Source organism: Aethalodelphis obliquidens, unplaced genomic scaffold (assembly GCF_003676395.1).
Source record: "Aethalodelphis obliquidens isolate GAN/ISIS:26980383/991018 unplaced genomic scaffold, ASM367639v1 scaffold9, whole genome shotgun sequence".
NCBI classification, from domain to species: Eukaryota; Metazoa; Chordata; class Mammalia; order Artiodactyla; family Delphinidae; genus Aethalodelphis; species Aethalodelphis obliquidens.
In genome coordinates this window covers 34,915,250-34,935,184 of record NW_020837953.1, presented here as the reverse complement: position 1 = coordinate 34,935,184, position 19,935 = coordinate 34,915,250, and the positions used below count along the sequence as shown (strand labels likewise).

General features: G+C 42.5%; 1 protein-coding gene across 3 annotated transcripts in view; it reads right to left on the bottom strand.

Moving 5' to 3' along the window:
- LUZP1 (leucine zipper protein 1) overlaps nucleotides 1-16,219 on the bottom strand; it is a 77,868-nt gene extending 61,649 nt beyond the window's left edge. For 2 of the 3 annotated variants that reach the window (XM_027109803.1, XM_027109800.1), the window contains exon 1: nucleotides 16,099-16,155. The gene's annotated coding sequence lies outside the window, so the exon portion shown is untranslated. Of the gene's footprint in view, nucleotides 1-16,098 lie in introns of all 3 variants that reach the window. The other variant, XM_027109801.1, reaches the window with a different exon arrangement.
- Between the last annotated feature and the right edge of the window lie 3,716 nt (nucleotides 16,220-19,935).

Sequence of the window (19,935 nt, the reverse complement as noted above, 5' to 3'; positions counted from 1 at the left end):
CCAATACCCTTCAAATGCTGTTTCTCAGCTTGCTAGATGGCTAGACTAGGACACAGGAATGACGCAGCAACATCCTCCCCAGCTCCCTTCTAACAGCAGGAAGAGAATCAAGGACCAGAAGAAAAGAGTAGCGGGGTATGATTTTCCTTCTCATTCCAAACACCTCAGGTTTGTCCTCCTTCTGTAAGAGAGGTGACTATTATGACACTCATCCCAAACCATTTTTTTTCTCTTTCAGATTGGGGTTTGATAATCTTTTAAATTTTATTCCATTTAATTTTGTTCTGGTATCCTTACACAAGTTTCTTCATGGATTTCTTCTTTGTAAAATGGGACTAAATATGCTAACTCCAGGCCTTATTTTCCTCATAGGAATGTTACTTGAAGGAAATGTTATTTAAAGTACTTGGAAAAGTTAAAAGCATAATATAATAACAATAGCTAGCACTGATTATATGTTTACTCCGTGTCAGTCTAAATCCTTCGTGTGAACTCCTTTATTTCTCACAACGCCATGAGGCAGATACAATTAACCTCATTTTTCAGATAAGTAAACTGAGGCACAAAGAGGTAGAGTTTCTTTCCAAGTTTACACAAATATATGGTAGAGCTGAAATTCAAACCCAGGCATATTGGTTAATAATTGTGAGTATATATTTCTATACTAATGTAATGTGTAATGAAAATTATGTTAGGATATTAACAGCACATGGCTTAAGGAAGCAACACAATAAATAACCTAGTCAAACATTCAACAAATGTTTGAATTCTACTTTGTTCCCACCACCATATGCCATCATTTGTACGCATTCTGAGATTAACATGTAACAGATACACTTATGTGGGACAGAAGAGCTGGAGTCACAGACAATATGTCACTTTTAATAGGAGCACAGACAAGTTACTTAACTGTGCCTCAGTGTCCTCGTGTAAAACAGCGACAATACCTACCACAAAGAATACAAGCTACATTGTATTTCTTACATGTCAAATGACACATTGCAAAACCCCTCAAATTAAAATGGTAGTGTCTTCTTAGAAATGAATTACTCCACCTTCTCATTTGACAAATCTGAAGTCCAAACTGTAAAGTAACTTGCTCAAATTTGTATAGCTAGGTAATGACAAAGACTCAACCAGAACCTCCAGACCCAGTCCAAAGCTCTTTATCATCTCTCTAGGCTGAATAATTCCATTTCCTGACAGGACAATGTGACAAATATCAGAGGACAGAGAATGACTCAAAACTTCTAAGGATTAAAAAAAAATTCAGGATGCAAGGCTTCAACGTTCATTTAACACAGCACAAGACAAAACAACAAAAAAAGTGGCATTACTCAGTACTGCTTCCTTCTCAAAAAATCATGTCATTTCAAAAATTTGCTCTACTGCATTTGTATTAGGCTAACCCACATTTGCTCATGCTATGCCTTCCCAGCCATCTCTGTAACTTTCTGAAACTGTCTTGGCAAACTCAGGTCAAAATCCTAATAAACTCCAGGCAACTGTCACAGCGCAGTGTTATTATAGCAAATACTCCTGAAAATAAGTAGGACTTAGAAATTCTATTATATTGAGATTCTCAGTCTAGTTACTTTTGTTGTGATAGAAGCCGATCTGTTTTTTCAGAAATAACTTTCCGTGCAAATCAAACCGAAATAAGAGAGAAGACATAAAATTTTTCTCATTAAGGTCACTTATTGATATTCATTAAAGTTTCCCAAATTTTTTGGAGCATTTCAAATCTCACATGAGTTTACCAAAGAACTCAACTCATATCACTCTTTCCACAAGTGTGCTCTAAAAAGGACATGTTTGGTTTTAGGTATTGTAAGTATTTAACCAGAGTCAAGACTAGAATCCATTTTACACACAAGCCACAGAAGGATGAGGGAGAGAGAAAAGAGAAAGAAAAGGAAGACTGGCAAGTCAAATCAATTATTTTCTTAGAAGTCCACAGGGGTACAGAGCCCTATAAAACGCACAGTGCCAATCTGTTCCACTCCTTCCCTGCTAGTCAGTACAGGCTACAAGATGAACACCAGAGTCCAACAACAAGCCAAGTTCCAGGCAAAATGGCCTTACTAGGCTAGATGGAGCCAAACACACACATTTTTAACTCCTAATCAAAGAACAGAGCTTCAAGGAGGAAGATGATCAATAGCTTAAATACTGCAGAGAGATTAGGGATTAAGAGATTAAGGCATGGGCTTCCCTGGTGGCGCAGTGGTTGAGAGTCCGCTTGCCAATGCAGGGGACACGGGTTCGTGCCCCCGTCCGGGAGGATCCCACACGCCGCGGAGCGGCTGGGCCCGTGAGCCACGGCCACTGAGCCTGCGCATCCGGGGCCTGTGCTCCTCAACGGGAGAGGCCACAACAGTGAGAGGCCCACGTACCGCAAAAAAAAAAAAAAAAAAAAAGAATCAGAAAAACGTACACTGATTGATTCCCGCTGTCCAAGGAGTCAAAGAGTATTCAACCAGCAAAAACACGAATAACAGTATTCATTAGAGAGAAGAGTTGTTTTCAGTTATAGGTTAAGAGATGGAGGAAATATTGGGAGAAAAGATTAAAAACCTAGGACTCGACTCACATTTGTGCACAGGTTCTATCAGACCCAGTAGAAGCAGCTGGTAAAGGAATGAGGCGGAAAGGGATGGGGCTTAGATTTATAATGTTGAGGAGGTAGTAAAAATAGAACTTTGAAGTAATTATCAATGGCAAACATGAAGAGTAAGCTAAAGAATTTTATGGCTGCAGATGATAGACGAATGAAGAGAGAGGAACAGAACAAAAAATTGCTAAGTATCATTGACAGTGAGTCTCCAGTACTAACTACAGTTTCAAGTAGAATGATCTTCAGTCCCACTTTCCCAGAAGCTGGACCCTGAAACCTCCTTTAATTTCATTTGCCAAGTTTAGCAATTAGCTGAACTGTGTCAAAATTGGGGATTTTTTTGTTTTCTGAATCAAACATTTGTTTTTAATAAGGATTTGTTGAGCGCTCTACAAAAGCATAAGAGAGACATTATCCAAAACATAAGTGAATGTAATTGACTAGAACTAGGGCTACAGATCCTATTTGGTCTTTTAAGCTGACTCCACCCCACCCCCACCTACCCAGACAGGATGGAAAAGGATAGATAACACCAGTTAAATTTGGGTAGCACTTCACTGATTTGAATTACTGCCTAATCAATTATCTCAACTGACCCACACTTCATTTCTATTCTTACGAGGTCTAACCCAAACACAGAGTAGTATAAAGAACACAAGTTTTGTGTCGTGGTACTCTAGAGTCCTAACTCTACCAGTCCCCCAGGGATATTTCTTAAGCCCCTATGAGCTTCAATTTCCTCATCTATAAAGTAGGAATAATAGTACGTATTTCATGAAGTAGTTGTCAAGATTAAAGAGTTAACAGACATCAGGTATGTGATACAGAGCAGATGCTAAAGAAATGGCAGGTAATATATTCTACTAAAACATGCTGCAGTAACAGAAATTCAAAGACTATTTTAACTAATATTATAAACTAAGCCATCCAAGGTGAACCAGTTTATTGCTACACTGCTGTTAATTTACATAGGACAAATTCTGTTTTAAAAAACCTAAAGTAAAAAAAGCGTTCCAAAAATTCTGTTGCACTTGATAATCTAACTAATGATGATGTTTTTTATTGGGGTATAATTTCCATAACTAAGAACTTAGTGGTTTGAAACATACTTTTTTTTTTTTCCAAATAAGCACTACTTCCAAAATAGAGGAAATCTTTTAACTTCCAATTCAATCCCAGGGCAACGTTAGAGACTCTCAACATATCTCAAATAAATGGAATTGTAAAAACACATGGATGTAAAGTAGTTAGCAGAGAATTCAAGGCAAAAGCCTATGTCTTTCTCCTTTTCCCAACTTCAGTTAACTAACATCACAAATGCTCCTCAGTTTTACCACTCCTATAATCTTAGAGTTATCATTTCTTTCTTTCTCTACATCATCAAGTCCTATCTCTTCCTTCTTCAAATCTTCTCTCCAACATATCCTCTTTTTTTTTTTTTTTTTTTTTATCCCCTTAAATTTTGGTTTCAATAGATTTTCACCCTTAATTTTTAAAATTTTTTTTTTTTTTTTTTGGCTGCATTGGGTCTTTCATTGCTACACGTGGGCTTTCTCTAGTTGCAGCGAGCGGGGGCTATGCTTCGTCGTGGTGTGCAGGCTTCTCACTGTGGTGGCTTCTCTTGCTGCGGAGCACAGGCTCTAGGCGCGCAGGCTTCAGTAGTTGCAGCACGCGGGCCCAGTAGTTGTGGCTCACAGGCTCTAGAGCACAGGCTCTGTAGTTGTGGCGCACGGGCTTAGCTGCTCTGCGGCATGTGTTATCTTCCCGGACCAGGGCTCGAACTCATGTCCACTGCATTGGCAGGAGGATTCTTAACCACTGCACCACCAAGGAAGCCCCCTCTATGACAATTCTTAACTGGCGTCCTTTCTAATAATCTACATAATATCTCCTGATTAATCACTCTACAAGTTCCAAGTTTATCAAGTTATGTCCCTATTTATAATCCTTCAATGATTCCCAAATGTTGGCAAGATCAAGTCCAAATTCCTCTGTATAACTTTCAAGACTGTTCATAATCTGACTGAGCATTACCTCACTGATCTTATCTCCTCCTAGTCCATAATCTAACTCTATTATAGGATCAGACAAGTATTCTCAGGTCCAATCAATAATACAAGTTTGTTCCAATCTCAGTATCTTTTCTCTTGCTCTGCCCAGGCCTGGAAAACTATCCCCTTCCTTTCCACCTATTCAAATCCTATCCATCCATCACTGTAAACTCTAGTCTAACTGCCTCCATTAAGCCCTCACAGGTCACTTCAGCCCAGACTAATCTCAGTAAACTATGATCTGTCATTTTGACATAAATTAACAGCATAACAACAGACCTCCTAGAGCAGTCACCATTGTACCATAGATTCAATGGCATTTTCACACACACACAAAAAAACTTAAGGGGCTTCCTTGGTGGTGCAGTGGTTGAGAGTCCGCCTGCCGATGCAGGGGACACGGGTTCGTGCCCCGGACCGGGAAGATCCCACATGCCGCGGAGCGGCTGGGCCCGTGAGCCATGGCCGCTGAGCCTGCGCATCCGGAGCCTGTGCTCCGCAACGGGAGAGGCCACAACAGTGAAAGGCCCCCGTACCGCAAAAATAAATAAATAAAAATTAAAAAAAAAAACAAAAAAAAACTTAAGTAAACTTTTCATAAGGCTGAATTATTCAGTATAAAAAACTCCTTTCATCTGAGATGATGCCCTTTCGTTTCTCTGTTTTAAAATGTTCCATCTTTAACCCTCTTGCACTGTTGGTGGGACTGTAAATTGATAGAGCCACTATGAAGAACAGTATAGAGGTTCCTTAAAAAACTAAAAATAGGGGCTTCCCTGGTGGCGCAGTGGTTGAGAGTCCGCCTGCTGATGCAGGGGACATGGGTTCGTGCCCCAGTCCGGGAGGATCCCACATGCCGCGGAGCGGCTGGGCCCGTGAGCCATGGCTGCTGAGCCTGCGCGTCCGGAGCCTGTGCTCCGCAACGGGAGAGGCCACAACAGTGAGAGGCCCGCGTACCGCAAAAAAAAAAAAAAAAAAAAACTAAAAATAGAATTACCATATGACTCAGCAATCCCACTGCTGGGCATATACCCTGAGAAAACCATAATTCAAAAAGACACATGCACCCCAATGTTCATTGTAGCACTATTTACAACAGCCAGGTCACAGAAGCAACCTAGGTGTTCATCAACAGGCGAATGGATAAAGAAGATGTGGTACATATAAACAATGGAATATTACTCAGCCATAAAAAGGAATGAAACTGGGTCATTTGTAGAGACATGGATGGACCTAGAGACTGTCATACAGAGCGAAGTAAGTCAGAAAGAGAAAAACAAGCATCGTATGTTAACACATATATGTGGAATCTAGAAAAATGGTACACGTGAACCTGTTGCAAGGCAGAAATAGAGACAAAGACGTAGAGAACAAACGTATGGACACCAAAGGGGGAAAGGGGGGGGTGGGATGAACTGGGAGATTAGGATTGACATATATACACTAATTAATATGTATAAAATAGATAGCTCTTGAGAACCTGCTGTATACCACAGGGAACTCCACTTTGCTGTATGGTAGAAACTAACACATCATTGTGAAACAAATATACCCCAATTTAAAAAAAATAAAAATAAATAAAATGTTCCATCTTTTACAAAATGGTGGTATTAGATGAAAAGACTGTTTTTCGTTTTCATGTCCTTACTTGGAAAACAAAAACCTCTTTTGAAATATGACTGGTTTTATGAAACCCAAGCTCTGGAACCACAAGTCTACATCCCCCATTTTGGCATTTATATATGGCCCAAGACTGTTATGGAACTATTTAAAAACTAGGTACTGTCTCCCCATTGAGAATTTTAAATTCTTTAAGAACAAGGGCTATATACTGCACTTCTTTTGCCTTTTTCTTTTCTCCACATTAATTAGGCCTGGATCAAATATATAACAAGTACTGTAAACTGAAAAAAATTAACAAAATTCCTGCTTTGTTTTTTAGAAGATGTTGGGGGTAGGTGTTTATTAATTAATTTATTTATTTTTGCTGTGTTGGGTCTTCGTTTCTGTGCGAGGGCTTTCTCCAGTTGCGGCAAGCGGGGGCCACTCTTCACTGCGGTGCACGGGCCTCTCACCATCGCAGCCTCTCCCGTTGCGGAGCACAGGCTCCAGACGCGCAGCCTCAGTAGTTGCGGCACACAGGCTCTAGGGCACGTGGGCTTCAGTAGTTGCGGCACGTGGGCTCAGTAGTTGTGGCTTGCAGGCTCTAGAGTGCAGGCTCAGTAGTTGTGGTGCATGGGCTTAGTCGCCCCACGGCATGTGGGATCTTCCCCCACCAGGGATCAAACCTGTGTCCCCTACATTAGCAGGCGGATTCTTAACCACTGGGCCACCAGGGAAGTCCCCAAATTCCTGGCTTTTAAATTTGATGCGAAACTGACCAAAAATGTAACTAAAATCTGTGTTTGTCTCCTCTCCACTCCTCTTCCCTAAAGATTCTCTGCATCCCTGTGGATTGTACCTATTTAGTGAACAACCACTACCTTCTAGTATTTCTGCTCAAATCCCACTCCTCTTGCCTCTCTTTATGATCTGAAATTTTATCCCTCAGTTATCTTATTATTTCTCCCTGTTCCATTAACTGCCTCACTACCCACCCACCTAGTTTTCCATCATGCTACTTTAAGATCCTGCTAGTCTCTTTCAAACTGTCTTGGGATCTAGTCTTAAAACAAAAGTCTAACATAATCGCCAGTCCTCAAGGTTCCTACCAAAAAAAAATTTAGCTTATGTTGGGAAGTATATAATATTATCAAATTATATTAAGACTATCTCATATTGCACTCCAGTACAGCTGTGGCAAAATGCATTAAAACTGGTATTCCTGATATAAACCTACCAGGGACCATTACTTTGTTACACAAACAGCATAAATACATTTGTAATATCTTCTATGCTCAACCAGCTTCTGTGTATTCTGTAACAGTATTCCATTTTAAAGACATTTACTATATCTTTAAATTTATCATGACCTAAAAATGGTATTCTTTCTATCCTAAGAAACATAAGCCAATGTTGACCTCATTTACTCAAGGAATAATGACCTTAAATGCACACAGTTCATAAAATCATTTTGTGTTCTGGTTCGAGCAATGTAATTTTCAAGAACAAGCTCAGAGTCAAGTCCTAGCTTGGCATTCACCAATTGTGTTGACTGTGAGCAAACTGAGCTCATATCTTAAGGATTTTTCATCCGTTAAATGGGGATAATTAACAGTATCTACCCCAAAAGGTTGTTAAGAGAAAGATTAAATAAAGACATAAAAAGCACTTAAGTACAGTGGCTGGCACATAGTCAATAAATGTTAGGTTTTATTATTAGTCCTCAATAAGAAAGAATCCTTAGAAGAATTTTCAAGAACTGATATAAGACTTAAATGAGCTGTTTATTCACTGATGTTAGATATAAATCACTCAGATGGCCTAAACCAGATAAATTACCCCAGGTAATAAGAAAGACAGCACATTTATGATAAAGCTGTTTCAGGATTTAAAGAGCCAAAAAATTACTTCTACTACCTTGTCTGGCATTTAACTTTTCCAGTTAAATGCTTGAAACTGGATAAAAGCAGAGATTTTACACTTAGAAACAGGAAAATACTGTCATTTTTCTATCTAAACTCCTTAGCCTCTGCAGAAAACCCATACAAATAATGCCTTGGTAAGTGGGAAAGGAAAATACCTTTTAACTGTAATTAACTTCAAATCTGTTCCCATACAGATGTGCCTCTCAGCAAACTAAAAATGTTCCTTTCTCCCCCTTTTTAAAAACTTTCTTTTTTAGACAAAAAAAAAAGGACGAATTTTTAAAAGGCTACAAATAAAACTATGTTGATATTAATACAAGATAATGCTTTATTAGAGAGAATTTCAATTCAATCATAATTCAAGTTAAACAAGTTATAGTCAAGCAATTATTTTTATTTATAGAGGTTCAAAATGAGTGCTGTTATTCAAGTCATCTTGGGAAGCAAGACTCACTTTCAACAATGCCACCAAGGCTCAAAACCTTTTTGAAACTCCATTTGTAAGAGTCTCAAAGACAAGCCTCATACACAAAAAAATCCTAGTCTCCACCTTTTAGAATTACATCTCATTTATGACCAAAAACAATGTTGATTACTCACTTCATTCACAGACTTATCTCCAAAAGTTAAATATAACTCCCCCCAAATGAACACTTATCAGGATTAAGAACATGAAATACGCTCTACAGACAAGTTCAAAAGTAGTATACCAAATATTTCAGTTTGGAAATCTCACTAAAATAAATATACAACTACTCATTTTGTAAACTTCTAATATTTGTTTTTAAAAAGCAGTCATGGAACTTCCCTGGTGGTCCAGTGGTAAAGAATCCGCCTTCCAATGCAGGGGACGCGGGTGTGATCCCTGGTCGGGGAACTAAGATCCCACAATCCACATGGCCAAAAAAAAGAAACTTAAAATACACAGTACGCATCTCTTAAAAAATGGGTTTACATTTATCACTCAATTGTGTTACATGTATATTAAGTTAAACCACCTAGTTACTACTAATTCAAATTTGCACTTAAATTGGCTCAAAGTAAGTACATACGAAATTAGTACATACATTCTTCTACCATTAATAAAAGAGAAAAAATAACTACTGAGAGAGCTTATTGGCAAGTCAGAGAAGGTAGCTTGAAGCAGATTTAACTGGCTTAAATTTTTCATTGTTGATATCAAAATAAAATGTTACTCAACAGAGTAATTCAAATGAGGTAGTACCTAGTATCTCATTTCAGTTAATAGCTCCAATCTGAGAGCATTAGACAAACATTTGATTAAGCGTCATTCCAAGAAGAAACTGTGCATAGTTCTTTTCCAGTGACAGATTCCAGAAGTATCTGCAGCAGGTCTAGACTCCTGTACTTTCACACCCTAAGCATCTGAAGCAGTTGGGGCACTCTCAGTCTTTTGATTAGAGAAAACACTAAGCAGAATTCTAATTAAAATGTTAATAAGCCTGAGAAATTAAATTATTACTTACATAAGCATCATTATGATCAATCATCTAAAACTGTACCGAGAGCCTACTATGTGCAAAGTTCAATGAAAGTAACTGAGGGGAGTACCAGCCAAGACAAACTTAGCTTCTAATCCAAAAGCTTCTGATAAAATTAGGTAATTAAGATACAAGTTAATAAAGTTAATCAAGAACATGAGGGGCACTAGCGTAACAAGCCGCAAAATTTTTGAGAAAGTGAGAAGCTTCTGACCCAACTAAGCACATAAGATACATGCTAGTGTGACTTAACCAAGAACATGAGGCGTACCGGCAATAAATGTCACAAAATTTTAGAGAAGAGAGACTTACTATTGCAAAGTCAGGACAGATTTCAAAGATGGGGAATTGAGCTGAGTCTTGAAGGATGGAAAAAATGAAATAATTAAATAGCATAAGAGAAGAAAAGGACAGAAGATAATGGAAATAAAGGTGCTGAATTGGGAATGTGGTCGGTAAATATTTATTAAATACCTACTACATGTCACTCACTGTGTTAGGTACTAGGTACACACCGGTGAACAAAGCAGATGAGTTCCCTGTTCCCATGAAGTCTAGCTGGGAAGACAGATAATAATCAGGCAAGCAGATATATCATTATAATTGTAATAGGGGTTATAAAGGGAGTTAACAGATGCCAGTAATAGGGAATAAGAGGAAAGGATTAGCTAGATAAAATGATAAGGGAAAGGGACTTCCCTGGTGGCGCAGTGGTTAAGAATCAGCCTGCCAATGCAGGGGACACGGGTTCGATCCCTGGTCTGGGAAGATCCCACATGCCGCTAGAGCAACTAAGCCCGTGCACCACAACTACTGAGCCCGCGTGCCACAACTACTTAAGCCTGTGCGCCCAGAGCCCATGCTCCACAACAAGAGAAGCCACCGCAATGAGAAGCCCACGCACCACAACAAAGAGTAGCAACTAGAGAAAGCCTACGCTCAGCAACGAAGACCCAATGCAGCCAAAAATAAATAAATAAATTTATTTTTTTAAAAAAAAGTGATGAGGGAAAGTATCTCTGAATCATAAGCTGAAGCTTGAAGGAGGAAGCCAAAGAGCAGGGGAGAGAGTATTCAAGAAAGAGAGCGCCACATGTACAAAGGCCCTGAGGTAGGAAAGGACTTGTGTTTAAAAATAAATAAGCAGGTAGGGTGAATGAAGCATAATGGACCATGAAACTAACATAAGATGACATTGGTACATACAGGCCAGGTTATACAAGGCATTATAGGCCAAGATAGAGTTTTAATTTTATTCCAAGCCCCAAAGAAAACCATTAAAAGTTTCTGCGTACTCACATACCGTTGAATAAAAGGAGCCAGACCCAAGAGTATATACTGTATGATTCCATTTTTACAAAAGTACAAAAACTGTTTGTAAAAACATTGCTTTTACAATGTTTTGTACTTTTGAAAAAATGTTTTACAAACATTTTTACAGAAGTACAAAAACTGATCTATGCTGTTAGAAGTCAGGATGGTGATTACCCTGGGTGGGTGGAAAGGCAGTGAGAACCCGAAGGGAACTCAACAGGGGCTTCTAGGTCCTGGCAATGCTGTTTCTTGATCTGGGTGCTGGTTACATGCGTATATTCAGTTTGTGAAAAAAATCATCAAGTTGTACACTTATGTGTACTTTTCTACATATAAATATTATATACTTCAATTAAAAGTTGTAATAATTTTTTAAATTTTTTGCAAGTTTTTAGTAACATATGTTTTAAAAATATTAGTCTGTCCAGATAAAATGGGAACAGAGGAGCACATGCAAATATGGAAGGACTTGATTGACATATTAACCTGGTGGAAGCTTTCAGATCCATATAAAACAGGAGGAGATTTTTCATAAAATAAGTCAAGCAGCCAGTGAATATAAAGTACCATGTTTATAAAGAATAAATGCTGGGTCTAGAAAGGGAGTTATACAATAAAGGATGAGCTATAAATTCCTTTGAATGTGAGACGGTATCTCTAGAAATTAAAAAAGGAATAGATGAAAACAGCAATGCCTAAAAAGGTGAGCCATGCTCGTTATCTTTTAGCTTATATTTTAATATGGTATTTTCAAGCTCTTCCCTTGCCACCCCAACTCCAATACAGCAGTGTAATGAAACACAAAGATCCTAAACTTGAGCATCAATCACATCTGAGCTGAAACCAATGGTCTGCCCCTCACAGCTCCAACAGTAACTGCTCTGAGCCCAGCTCCCTCATGTATAAAGAGGATAATGACTACCTCATAGTTGTTATTTTCTCTCTATCACCACCCAAAATGTTGAATTGGTAGACTGGTATTTTAATTTAATTATCATTTCCTAATGGTATATGGAGGGCCAATGGTTGATGAGTTTCCATTCTCAAGATTCATAAGTGGGAGAAGAGGATTATCTAAGAGTCAACAATAAAAATAGAATGAATAAAGAAAAACGAGAAAGGGACTTCCCTGGCAGTCCAGTGGTTAAGACTCTGAGCTTCTATTGCAGGGGGCACAGGTTTTGGTCCCTGATGGGGGAACTAAGATCCTGCATGCCGCGTGGCACGGCGAAAAAAAAGAAAAAAAAAAAGAAAAGAAAAGAAAAACAAGGAGTCAAAGATAAAACTAGGGCTTCTTCTAGCAGGTCAGATACAGTAGTTTCAAGCATTTTCTAAGACAGAGACTTGAGCTGAAGCAGACTGGGACAGGTTCAGTGACTTCAGAAATTATGAGAAGGAAAAAATAATCTATGTTTTCCCAGCAAGACACAATTCCTACCTAATGTATTCCCTTTGTGGAATATTAGCTAAAACAAGTTAGAGATTAACACTAAGGATATTCTGTCATAGGTGGAAGGGCAAAGCCTTTAATCATTTTATAGCATCCCCACCCTTAAGAATTATTTGAACAACCATATTGTGTAAAGCACTTCTTAAGTATAGCCAAAGATGTTAAGTTTTTTTTTGTTTTTTTTCGGTATGCGGGCCTCTCACTGTTGTGGCCTCTCCCGTTGCGGAGCACAGGCTCCAGACGCGCATGCTCAGCGGCCATGGCTCACGGGCCCAGCCGCTCCGCGGCATCTGGGATCCTCCCGGACCGGGGCACGAACCCATGTCCCCTGCATCGGCAGGCGGACTCTCAACCACTGCGCCACCAGGGAAGCCCCAAAGATGTTAAGTTTTATATTACAAGAGATAATATTTCAAAAAAGAAACAAAAGTAGAAATTCAAGTTGTTAATAAATCTTTGGGTAATTTTTTATTTTCCCCACAGTGTATCCCCTATCCTAAAAAGTAATGAAAACCCGGTTCCTCACGAATTTATCTTTCTGCTGATCTGACAAGTGTCCTCATCTCTACCTCTCTTACTCTTCTCATGCACCTCACCATTAGATACCTAAGGTTTCCCTGTTTCTTACAAAGTTGGCACACTGACTATCTAGTATTCACTCTGATCTCACCAGTATTGATTCTGAACATAGAAACTTCACAGCATTCCCAACGATCACTCTGCTAACCAACACCAAAGAGATAACACACAGTTTAAACAAATGAGGGCAGTTGTGATCACATAACTGTATGCATTTGTCAAACCTCATTAAACTGTACACTTCAGGTTGGTGAATCTTATCGTATGTAAATTATACCTCAATAAAGCTGATTTTTTTAAAGAGAATGCATGCATTCATTCATCCAGCAATATTTACTGAGCATCTATCATGTGCATCAAAGTTTATACCAAATCTTTCAGCTTGACTACTTGGGTCCTACCTGTATGAAATGTGTGTGCTCTACTCATAAACTAACACTGTCCCAAAAAGCCATGTTCCATGAAAAATGTTTCCATTTCTGATTATGAATGTCTCCTTAATGATGCCCTCTACAGCAGAAGGACCATTAGCTATCCGTCATCTTCCACTACATAAATGAATTCTATGCTCTTTATTGTAATACAAATGCTTCCATCATAAGAAAAAAATTAAGCACCTAAGCATACAGAACATACCTCTACCACAGCCTTATATGTTTGTCTTTCTATCAAAAAAATTAGAATATATCAAAAGCTTACTGATAACATTGCTGGAAGAAAAGGTAATATTATTGGGGAACAGACTTAATTGACTCATTTTAGCAACCATAGTGACCCAGTGGCTGAGTCAAAGGCCTGGAAACTAGGCCTCCTGGCTCCCAACCCAATATGCAGAGTGGATCTTAGAAACAGACTTCGGTTTGAATTCCAGCTCCACTTCTTACTAGTTGTATGCATACACTTAGGAAAGTCACCCTCAGTTTGCTCATCTGTGAAACAGGGATGCCAACTACCACCTCACAGCATTGTTGTGAAGACTATATGAGATCTATACCATGTAGCACAATTACTGGGCACAGAGTAGGCAACTCAACAATATTAGTTCCCTTTCTTGGTCTTAAATTATTTAAGAGTAAGAAAATATCTATTAATCAAGGCTAATTCACAATCCCTATTAGTAATCACAGGACAACAATGAACCTGTATTTGCTCCTTGTTCATCACTCTAGATCAACTCCCTTCCCATCCCACCGTTTCCAGTTTTTCAAACTTCAGTTACTATGTTTAGAAGTGATTTAATTTTAGAAACCTGGAAAATTCTTCTGAGTAAATTGAGCAAAACCTTCATCTGCCCCAAGGGGAATTCTGAGCAAAACAATTATTTCTAACAAGAAAAGAATTTTTTTCTATGGGGGTTATTCAATTTAACCACATGAATGCCGCCAAAGCTGCACGCAAAGTAACAGAAAGCCGTCTGGAACACACCGTACAGATTCTCCGAAGGGAAACATCCCCCTAAAATCCAAACACCTCCCTCCCTAACCTTAGGTAGTAAAATCTTAATAGGTGATCTGAATTCCCCAGGCTCTGACACCAGTCCAACTCCTTAGGCCAGAACTGCAGCAGTCCGTAAAACGCCCTGAACAAACCCCACCTCTCAAAATACCCCCAAAAAGGCAGGCAGGTCCAGAGAGTATTTTCTCCTTAATGGACAGATTAAACACTAGAAGCACAATTCCTTTCCCAAGGTCATCCAAGTCAGTGAAGGTGCGACGGAGAATCTGCAGTCTCTCGGGCTTTACGGAGATCACACTGCAGGGATTTTTTTTTTTTTTTTTTTTGAAGTGGGGGCTGCCTATTCTCTTCCCCTCTCCCACCCTCAAGTGTGAGCACTGGTCTCGGCATTTCCGAAACAAGCCACAACAAGCTCTGCAGTGTTAGGAAAGGGACTGACGCGACGAAGAAACAGATGCTCCAAAGCAAGATGGTCTTTCTCGGCTCGCAGAGCCTTCTCCAAGGTTATTAACAGAAACCGCAGGCACCCCAGGGAGCTCTACAGCGGGCTCCGAACCCCCAGCCCGGCCGCTCCGGGACGCCGGGTTCCCTTCAGCAGCCCTCGCAGCCCGAGGCCACCGGCCCCAGAAACCGCACTTCATTCCAGCGCTCCGGGAAGCCATGGCTCTTTCCCCGCCCGGGCAAGGGTGGGGGCGCGCAGGGAGGCGGGCCGCTCGCGCTGCGGAAAGTTCACCGCGGCTGCGGGCGGGGGCGGCCCCGGCCCGGCTCGCCCGCGTCCCCCAGCAGATTCCACCATTAATTAGTCCTAAGGACTGTCTACTGGCAACTTAAACAAAGCGAATGCCTCGAATTCCTTCCCGGCCCAGCGGTCTGGCTGCGAGACCAGCATCGGCCGGGACACGGGCTGGCGCTGCGGGCGGACAGCTGCGGCGGCCGCGGCGGGACCCCCTCCTCGCCCATCCCGCGTCCCCGCCACCGGGCCCCGCAGCCCGGCCCGCACGCCAGCCTGAGCGCTCCCAAACCTCCCTCCACCTCCTCCTTCTCCACCTCTCCTCCTCCTCCTCGGGAGCTCCCGGGCTCTTCCTGTAAGATCACTTCCTTCCTCCCCGGGTGCCCACGGGCCCCGCGCAGCCCCCTCCCCGGCGTCCCGGCCCCCCGCCCGGCCGCACCGCTCCCCGCCCCCACCGGGCCCCGCGCGCCTCCCCACCCCCCAACTCCCAAACTCGACCCTAAAACTCTCCTCTGCTCAGCTCTTGGCCTCTAACATTTCTCCTCAGGTTCTCGCTCCCACCAAGAAGTCTCTCAAAACCTTCCCTCCCCCTTCAAAGGAAAAATCTCCAACTCCAAAAGAATTCTCAAGGTCTCTCTCCAAAGATCTCCCTTTCCGAGCTCCTTCTCCGAAATTCCGCTCAAACTCTACCCCCACCTCAACTCCACAACCCCCCAGCCCTCGCCGGGGTGCGCCCGCCGGTTCTGCCCGGTCACCACTGGGTGCCCCGACCCCTTGGCGGGGCAGGCCTCCTCCTCCGGGCGCCCTCCTCTCTCCGCCCGCCCGCCCGGCCTCCCGCGCCGCGCTCCCGCCACCTCCCCACAGACTCCTCACCTCGGCGGCTACGGCCCGCGCTCCCGCCCGCCAAGGGCTCCGGCGCTCGGCTCCCGGCGGCCGGCGCCTCCTCCGGCTCCCAAGACTGACAATGAGGGGCGGAGCCAGAAGGTGACGTCAGCGTCCTGGAAGGCGGGGTCTTTGTGGGGGCGGAGCTGATAGACGGTCCCTCCCCCTTTGTCTTCTCCCCCTTCCCGGGACTTGGACTTTTCCAAGTTTTTATCGCCTAATTAGCTAGGTGCCCAGGTCCTGTGCTACGCGCGGTGGAAAATCGAAATGGAAGACAAGACGTCCTGCTTTCAAAAGGGGCACCCTCAGGGGATTGTGGGATTAAATGAGATAATCCATGTAAAGGTATTTAGCCCAAGGTCTAGTATGGAGTAATCTCTCAAAAAATACTATTGCTATTACTCAGCAAAGTGTGGAAAAGGAACTCAGCTTGAACTCAGGAGGCATGGGTTCCAGTCTCCAGCTCTGCTATTAATTCCATGTGTGATCCTAGATAAGTCCTTTGCCATCTATGTTCCCTCCTTTTGCCTTCTTTAAAATGGGAAGGGGCAATGACCAGATGATTTCAAAGGGCCCACCAATAATTCTATGACATTTTCCTGTGGACCTACTATGTGCAAGGTACCTAGAGCCCAGAGAAGGGAGAGGGGTCCTTTGAAGACAGTCTAAGACCCAGCTCCAGCATGGTACAGAACACAGCTCTAGACACTCTCCCCTCAGATGCCCTCCCACATACTGACACAGGGTTGCATTCACAAGCCCAGACCCAGATGCACTGAGGGCTGCTTCCTCTTTGACTGCAGCAGCATAGCTGGTCTCTTGAGATATCTCTTGTGTAAGCTCCTTATTGCCTATGGAATAAAGGCCAAATGCCTGGCCTGGTATGATCTCTTCCTACCTTTACACACACACACACACACACACACACACACACACACACACACACACACACACACACACAGTTTATCCAAACTTCCCCTAGCACACCCACTGCTTTCCCACATCTGCGCATTGCTCATGCTCTTCCCTTGCTGTCTCTTCTCAGTTTACAACTCTTCCTAGTTTCTCCCAGCCAGAAGCTGACTCTCCCTACTCTCCCTACTCTTTTTTTTTTTTGCGGTACGCGGGCCTCTCACTGTTGTGGCCTCTCCCGCTGCGGAGCACAGCCTCCGGACGCGCAGGCTCAGTGGCCATGGCTCACGAGCCCAGCCGCTCCGCGGCATGTGGGATCTTCCCGGGCCAAGGCACGAACCCGTGTCCCCTGCATCGGCAGGCAGACTCTCAACCACTGCGCCAACAGGGAAGCCCTCCCTACTCTTAATACCCATGGCATTGTGTTAACTCTCATGTGGGCATGAACACATTTTAACTTGTGTCAAACTGACCTCCCCTTTGTTTCTTAGCACTTCCTTACTTCCTTGAGGTCAGAGCCCACACATGTTTGTGGAGCTCAGGTTCTGATGCCAGAAAACCCTGGGATTATATACCCGTGTTCTGCCCCGTACTAGCTCTCTTTGAGCCTCATTCTCCTCATCTGTAAAATGGACATATTAATACAGTCCTTGTGGTGTTCGGTTTAAAATTATATAAGACACTGTGTGGAAAGCACCAGGCACAGTTTTCCACAATGTACCTGTCATTCTTATTTTCATTCTTTTTTTTTAAATTTTATTTATTTATTTATTTTTGGCTGTGTTGGGTCTTCGTTGCTGGGCGCGGGCTTTCTCTAGTTGCAGCGAGCAGGGGCTACTCTTCCTTGTGGCACGCAGGCTTCTCATTGCGGTGGCTTCTCTTGCCGTGGAGCAAGGGCTCTAGGCGCATGGGCTTCAGTAGTCGTGGCATGTGGGCTCAGTAGTTGTGGCTCACGGGCTCTAGAGTGCAGGCTCAGTAGTTGTGGCACACAGGCTTAGTTGCTCCACGGCATGTGGGAACTTCCCGGACCAGGGCTCGAACCCATGTCCCCTACATTGGCAGGCGGATTCTTAACCACTGAGCCACCAGGGAAGCCCTTCATTCTTATTATTATTATCATCAATATTATTTCTAGTTCCTAACACCAGATAGCATCCCTAGTGATAATCCACCTAATCATTTCATAGTGGAAGACTTTGAGGTGCTGAGAGAGGAAGAGGTTCACTGAAAGGGGTCCTGCAGAACATGGCCATTGGAATAGAAACTGCAGTTTTTAGACCCCAGGTGGATTCTGCAGAGTCACAGCTGATACCCCAGAGTGTCTCTGTCACTCAGCACCTGTCCAGGCTGGGGACGCCTTCAAGTTCTCATCCTTTGCAGCAGAGCTGACCCGGTTCTCCCTTGTGCCTCTCTCCTCTCATTTTCCTTACAGAGAGATGGATCTGTGTTAAACTGCCCTTGGCGACTCCGCAGTCTTCTAGCAGAACTGCAGCAAGGCACTGGGTGTTTCCAGAGTGCTGGCCTGTGGGAAGAGGGAAAGGGCTTTGGGGTTCTGATTAATTTCCTGCGAGGGGGGACAGGCAAATGGCTGTTCTGAATTGCCTTGGGCTGGTCCTCAAGAGCCCCTAACAAATCGCAGCTTATTTCTAGAATAAGAGATTCCAAAATTCAACTTCCCATGAAAGGAAGGCATGGCCACAGGATTGCTGCAGGCAAAGAAAGGGCCTTTACTGAGTCCCTGCTATGTGCTGATTCCAAGCATTGCAGACACTTGGAAGAGAGAACCCAGGACATACAGGGGAGGTTCTGAAGACAGAACCTTCTCTCTGGGACCCATGAACTGATCAGCCACTTATTCATTCATTCAGAGCAAAAGCTTTGGCACAGGACAGATCAGGATTCAAATCTCAGCTCCATTACTTACCAGTTGTGTGACCTTGGGCTTTCAAGTCTCTGCACCTCAGTTTCTCATCTGAAAAATGTGAATAATAATAGTATTTATTCCATTCAGGGGCTGTGAGGATCAAATGAAATAACATGTGAAAGAGCTTAGTTCAGAGCCTGGCATCTAGTTCATGCCAGGATATGGTGGCTGCTGTGACTATTCCAACATGGCCTCCCAGTAAGGCCTCTCATGTGCTGGCCTCTGGACTGGAGGTAATAGTTCCAACCATAAGAAACTCATTTGGTAAAAGGAATGGAATAGATTTTCATGAATAGGCAAGAAAAGGTGTCTACCGGGTATTGTTAAATTAAAAAAAAAAAAAGAGTAAGAATAAGTTGCAGAATTACAGAAGTAGTAGGATCCCATAATTATAATTTATATGCTTAGTATATGCATTACAAAATGGAGAATACAGAAAACTAAATACGATGCCTTCTTTTTATTTTGCGTTTCTTTGTGTGTGTGTGTGTGTGTGTGTGTGTGTGTGTGTGTGTGTGTATAGCAGGAATTTTCAAAAAAGACTCTACTGAATGCTAAGAGGGAGAAAGAGGATGAAGACACAGCTACAAGGTGTATCAGCAATGGGCATCTGAACCAACTGTTCATACGCCATAGAAAATTCTACAGGTTCCACCTCATTCTTCATGGCATTCCAGGGAAAGCCCCAGCCCAGACAATTCTCATCTTCTCACGTCTCCCCAGCCCTTAGCTGCACTTGAACTTTCAATGGTATAGCCAGAGGCAAGACTCTGAACAGAACTCCCAGGAACTATAGCAAGGCCAGTAGGAGAGACCTTTAAACAGGAAGAATCTTTTTTTGCTCCCTGTCCTGTGCCCCATCCCCACCTCCCAAGGAGTAAACAATCTGACAGCATCTTGCGGCTACAGTGCCTAAACCTGCCTGCACTTTCATTTCTCCTCATTATATCTTTCTGCAATTTAAATTTTTTTACAAAGAGGATGTATTACTT